The sequence below is a fragment of the Mastomys coucha genome, unplaced genomic scaffold (assembly GCF_008632895.1).
Source record: "Mastomys coucha isolate ucsf_1 unplaced genomic scaffold, UCSF_Mcou_1 pScaffold1, whole genome shotgun sequence".
Taxonomy (NCBI): domain Eukaryota; kingdom Metazoa; phylum Chordata; class Mammalia; order Rodentia; family Muridae; genus Mastomys; species Mastomys coucha.
The window spans coordinates 78820947-78826832 of NW_022196891.1; the positions used below are offsets into that span (position 1 = coordinate 78820947).

The following is a 5886-nucleotide window of genomic DNA, read 5'->3' on the forward strand; positions in this document are numbered from 1 at the left end:
TCAGAAATCCACCTGCTTCTGCCTCCCAAGTGCTGGGATTAAAGGCGTGCACCACCACCGCCCGGCAGAGATCTTGTCTTAAAAAACGAACAAACAAAACGAAACAAGAACTGACACTTGGTGATTAATTTTATATAGCAGGTGGAGAAGGACTTTGTTGTTTTAGGAGACAATAAAGTTTGGGCTGGCAACAAGATGTGCATGCTACTTTACACATGATCCACACAGTAGGTGTGTGGATAGCATAATAGCATCCCAAAATATTGCACGATAATTATATCGGCTAGGACAAGGGGGCTCCAGACAGGTGTGTGTATCCTCACGCACCCAAGTAACAAGTCAAGTGACCCACACAACAGACAGGTGTTTGCAAAGAAAAAGTCGCTTACTAAACACTGTACCTTCAACCACACACGGCAGAAATCCAAGGATCCTCGGGCATTTTTTTTTCTTTTTCTGTCAAGCCATATTCTTGTTAACCCGGGTGTCATTTGCCAATGGACTCCTTACACATTATGGTACAATATATCACTATGTATCAGTGTGACGGATTTCTTTCTACTATGCTCAGGAGCGTTACAAGGGTCTTCAGACGTTTCCCCCACTTTCCCAAAGTCACTTAATGTGGCAGGAAGAAGCAGCTCGAATGACGTCTAACAGCTACCCTTTAACACCTGAGCCCGCACAGGCCTGCCAGGCCAAAAAAAAAAAAAGCGAACAGGAGCGCGTTCCCAGGGTCTGTGCCCCTGCAGAGCCATGCCAGGAGAAAGCTGGCTGTACAGTCAGAGTGGCCTCGCCCCTTAACACCCAAAAGCACGCTAACCGTTACAGTCCCCACTCACTCGCGCTCCAACTACGCAATCAATGCTTATGATCACCCTCTCGGTCCGTCTCAGGTCCTCCATCCCGCGCTTCTCCATCTCCTCCATCTCCTCCCTTAGGGCAGCTGCTACTTTGTAGCCCCGAGATCTAGTCCTGCTTGTGCACCTGAGCCCCGGCCCTCGCACCCACGGCGGGCACCTCCGGCCCGTCGTCGCCGGAGCTCCCCGGAGCAGGCCCTCCACCTCCCCGAGTGCGCGCTCCGTGGCCCCCGAAGCCGCTGGAGGCGCGAGGCGTGGCTGTCACCGCGCAGAAGCACTCACGAGGCCCGGGACAGGCGGGACGGCGGCTCTGCCGCAGGAGCCAGAGACGGTTAACTCCTCCCCCGAAGGCCGCCGGCTCTCCGAGGGCCCGGACGCCGCGGCGAGCACAGCCCGGGCGGTCCGGGGCTCCCCAACGCGCGCGTCCGAGCCGGGGAGGAGAGGTGCCCGCCATCCGAAACCCGCGCTCTCGGCTTCCGGCCCCCGCGGACCCCAGCCTCGCCGGCCGCCCCGGAGAAGCTGCTCTCCACCGGCGCCGACGCTCACCTGGCGGGAACTCCAGCCACTCCGGGACGGACAGCAGCAGCAGCCCGCGGCGACCCCGCGCGCGCGCGACACACAGCCGGCCGCGCTCTCGCGCCCCCAAGGTCCCGCCCCCAGCGAGGCCGGCCTCGAGCTCCCCATTGGTCCCTCGACCTTTTGAATCATCGCCGGCGCTGGCGATTGGGCGAGGCCCAGTGGCGCGTCCGGCGTCCCCACCCGGTTTATCTCGGCCGCCCAGGCTCCGAGCCGCGCGCGCGCGCGCTTTTGGCTCGCGCCCTCCCGCGGAGCGGTCCGTGAGGAGGAGGAGGAGGTGTCCGGTGCTGTCACCCCCCGCGCTCGGAACGGGTGTACCCTCGGGAGCCAGCGGGCCGCCCACTCAGCCCGGCCACGGCCGAAGCCTGCGGGCTCTGCGTCTCGCCTGAACCCGACCCCGGCGAGCCGAGGCCGAAGCCCCAAACTTTCCCCCGCCCCTTTGCACTTGGCACCACCATTGGTTGTTTCCTTTCTCTCGGGTTGAGAGCTCTAAGCAGTTCGTTAAAGCCCCCGGCTTCGCAGTGCTGTTTTTAGAGGTATTTCCAACATCCCTTATTAAGTACATCTGAGTGGCTTCTGCTTCTGAAGCACTGTGGGTTCCGAGGCAATAGGTATTTGCATCCGCGGCGTAGCTTCAGGCGCACAACGCTGTCATCTTCTCAATAACAACCGAGCAAGTGCCTCAGAGCCCTGAGAACAAGTGCTCACAGTCGAATTGTCATTGCCTTCGGGTTTGCCCCGGGTGGAAAGCTAAACCACAGATGTGTGCATCAGGAAACCTCTAAACGTAGATTTTGGCAAATCCCTTTAAGCTTCAGCTCTTAAAGATGAATCCTACTCTCCGAGTCCTGCGGCAAATGACACAGGAAGGAAAACACTATGGGGAGGATGTCGTTTAAAGATAAATACTACTAATACCAAAGACATTCTTCACTCATATTTTAATCCAGTGCCAAGGTTTCGTTGGGTTTACTCTACAGCACATATAAGCATTTCCACTTACAAAATAAAAGACCAGAGGAGGGAAACCTTACTGTAAACTTTGGTTTATAGAGTTTCTTCCAAAAAAAGAAAAAAAAAAGTCAGTCTGGAGAGACATCTCAAATGATACAGTGCAAGAATAAGAACCTTGTGAGCGCCGGGCAGTGATGGCGCACGTCTTTAATCCCAGCACATGGGGGGCAGAGGCAGGCGGATTTCTGAGTTCGAGGCCAGCCTGGTCTACAGAGTGAGTTCCAGGACAGCCAGGGCTACACAGAGAAACCCTGTCTCGAAAAACCAAAAACAAACAAAAAACAAAAAAAAAACGAACCTTGTAAGCAATTCAGACCCTCAGCGCCCAGATTAAAACAAGGAGCAGGTGCACTTGATCAAACAGCTGTAACCTTAGTGCGGGGGACAGAGGTAGCCGGGGACAGAGGTAGCTGGGACAAACACACCCCCCTGGATTCAATTGGTGGCAGCTAGGATCTGTGAGACACATTGTCTCAAAGAGCAAGATGTTGAGCAGTCGGGAGAAGACAATTGACATTAGCCTTTGGCCTTCATATATACATTTGCACACACACACAATAAGCCTGTAAATGAATTCAACATCATACCTTATATTCACTAAAGATGTTCGTGTCTGCAAGGCATGGGTACAAACAAGTATACTACAGAACTCATTCCCGCTTTTCCTTAACGTTTAACTTTAAATTTTTAAATTTTATTCATTAATAAATTAGGATCGGGGAAGACATGGATCTGGACCTACTAGTTAATTGTGGAAATTAGATGTTATTCCAGGGAAATGCAGCTAGCAATAATTCCTTATAACATTTTTTTTTTTTTTTTTTTTTTTTTTTTTTTTTTTTTTTTTTTTTTTGGTTTTTTCGAAACAGGGTTTCTCTGTGTAGTCCTGGCTGCCCTGGAACTCACTCTGTAGACCAGACTGGCCTTGAACTCAGAAATCCACCTGCCTCTGCCTCCGAAGTGTTGGATTAAAGGCATGCGCCACTACTACCCGGCCCTTATAACATTCATTTATTTCAAATTTACTAAATTGCCATTCGTAAGCAGTACATTCAGGTAGATGAAATGGGTTTTTTTTTTTTTAACCACATGTATATCAATACATTCTTAATGGATTTAGGATTTTTCTCTATCTAAATCTTATGGTTGCCACACACACACCCATAATTTGCAATTAGATGTGTGAGTTGTAGCCTCACTGTTTGCAGCCCCTTTTAAGCTACCACGGTCATCTTTTTTTCTTTAAAAGCTAGAGGTGGAGCATAAACCCTTTACCCCTGATCCAGCCACACCCCAGCCCCTGGTAAATCAATCTTAAAGATCCTTTTCTCTGACTGTTAGCTAAGAAGTAAGCCTAAAAATATGTTTGGATGCGCTCAGAGTCCAGAAATACTTCTCTGCAGAAAAATATCCCAACTTGAGCAGGACCGGGAGGAGAGCCATGCAGAAACCCTTGCCTGCTGGAATTTGAACAGGTGTGGCAGTCCCTAGTTCTTCCCTGGCTTGCTCCTTACCCCACCCCCACCTCGGCAGCTCTCCAGAAGTCTCCCCATAGACTGGCCCTTCCTTTGACATTCTGGAACGTTCTGGAGTGCAGCATCATCCCAGGAAAACTTCACAAAATACTTGCCACACACACGACTCTGGGCCACGGGCACCCATACTCATGGAACATAGGAAATAGGTTTTATGCACTTTGAATCTATGCCCATTAAGTTCCTGAGTGGGGCTTGCTAAACTGTGAAACTCCGTCCTGGTGTCCTCCAGAAAGCCAGGTTCTAACTCCTTGAGCTTCCTCAAGCGTGGATAAAGCCTACACAGAGAAACCCTGTCTGAGGGGAAAGAGGAAAAAGACAAAAAGCAAGGGAGCTCTCCTGCAGGGGAATTCTCCCGCCAGCAGAGTGGATGTGGAAACCCCATACCTCAGGTGTCTCTTGCTGACTGCGGCTGGTCCTGCTGGCCCTTTTCGGACTGTCATCTTCAGCTGTGCTAAATGGCCTTTGCTCTTTTTGTTCTGTAACCTCTTCATATAGAGCCTCTCTGTAGGCCTCGAACTCACAGAGATCTGCTCACCTGCTGGCATTAGAACCATGGGCCACTCTACAAGGCTGCTATTATTGATCTCTCTTCTCTTTGCTCCAGCTGCAGCATCATCTCTCTTAATCCAGAACATGTGATTGTTTCTTTTTAAACCTACTGTATAGCTCAAAAGGAGGTCAGGTCCTGATTCGGAATACCCAGCTTGTGTTAGCAAGGTCATACACTGCTCCTCCTCCCAAAGACAGTCTGCACCTACCCATCCACCATATGGGGAGGGAGAACTATGGCGTGAAATACACTTGTGTCTGTAATGCACCATTATGACACTGCAACACTGAGGTGGGAGGGTCAAGCCCATCCATACAGTGCTGCTATTAATGAGGCTCTGGCTCCACCCCCAACGTGACTAAATAGTGATGTAATACAGTAGACTAAGTGGCTACTGTATTATGCCTTCACTTATGAACGAAGACCACTTAGATCGATCTCCCATGATTTCTTTCCTTTCTTTCTTTCTTTTTTTTTTTTTTTTTTTTTTTTTTTTTTTTTTTGATTTTTCGAGACAAGGTTTCTCCATGTAGCCTTGGCTGCCCTGGAACTCACTCTGTAGACCAGGCTGGCCTCAAACTCTGTAGAAACCGGCCTGCCTCTGCCTCCCAAGTGCTGGGATTAAAGGCGTGCGTCACCACATGCGTCACCACTGCCCCGGCCTCTCCCGTAGTTTCTACAGCTCCATCACTCCATCCGCTGGGAGCCTTGGGGATCATCGCAGCAGGAGTTGGGTGGGGCTGGTGTCTGGTGAAGCCCTTCTGGGTTTGCAGTCCTTATCTCAGTGAAAAGATACCATAGAGTGGTGAAAGTGAGACTCAGAGAAGTTAATAAAACTGACCCAGGATGGCATTGAGCAACTAAATACTGGGATAGGAACTCTGACCTGGGATCCGAGGAAGCCAAGGACCCAGAACACCCTCTTTCTCCAACCTGGGCTCGGCTGGCTGCTAACCGTTGCCCGTGCATCATGTCTAGTACGACATGTCTCTGTTGTGCTGGGTGGGTGCTCCCAGGTCATCAGAAAATAGCTGTAAACACTTATCCACATTTGGGAGCAGCGGATTCCTCTGCTTTCCTCAGGGAAACTGCGTTGACTTCACCTAGACTCTCACCCCGGAGTCCCTTCCTCCCTGACTCTGACCACAGTTCCTTTCAATTCCCCAGTGTGGATCCTGGAGAACCATACATGTGTCTTCCCTTCCAGGCGCTGTCTCAGAATACCTACATTTAGCACAAGATCACTGTAATCTTCCCACTCTTTTTAAATACAACACTCAGTGTGATTAAATCTATTTAAAAATGTTTGAGGATGATGATAAAATATTTGAGATGAATATTTAAAGTC

The 5886-nt window shown here is 50.4% G+C and overlaps 1 protein-coding gene across 4 annotated transcripts in view; it reads right to left on the bottom strand.

Moving 5' to 3' along the window:
- Lbr (lamin B receptor) overlaps positions 1 to 1532 on the bottom strand; it is a 28987-nt gene extending 27455 nt beyond the window's left edge. The window contains exon 1 of one of the 4 annotated variants that reach the window (XM_031336921.1): positions 1407 to 1532. The gene's annotated coding sequence lies outside the window, so the exon portion shown is untranslated. The other 3 variants (XM_031336930.1, XM_031336942.1, XM_031336937.1) reach the window with 3 other exon arrangements.
- Positions 1533 to 5886: the final 4354 nt, after the last annotated feature.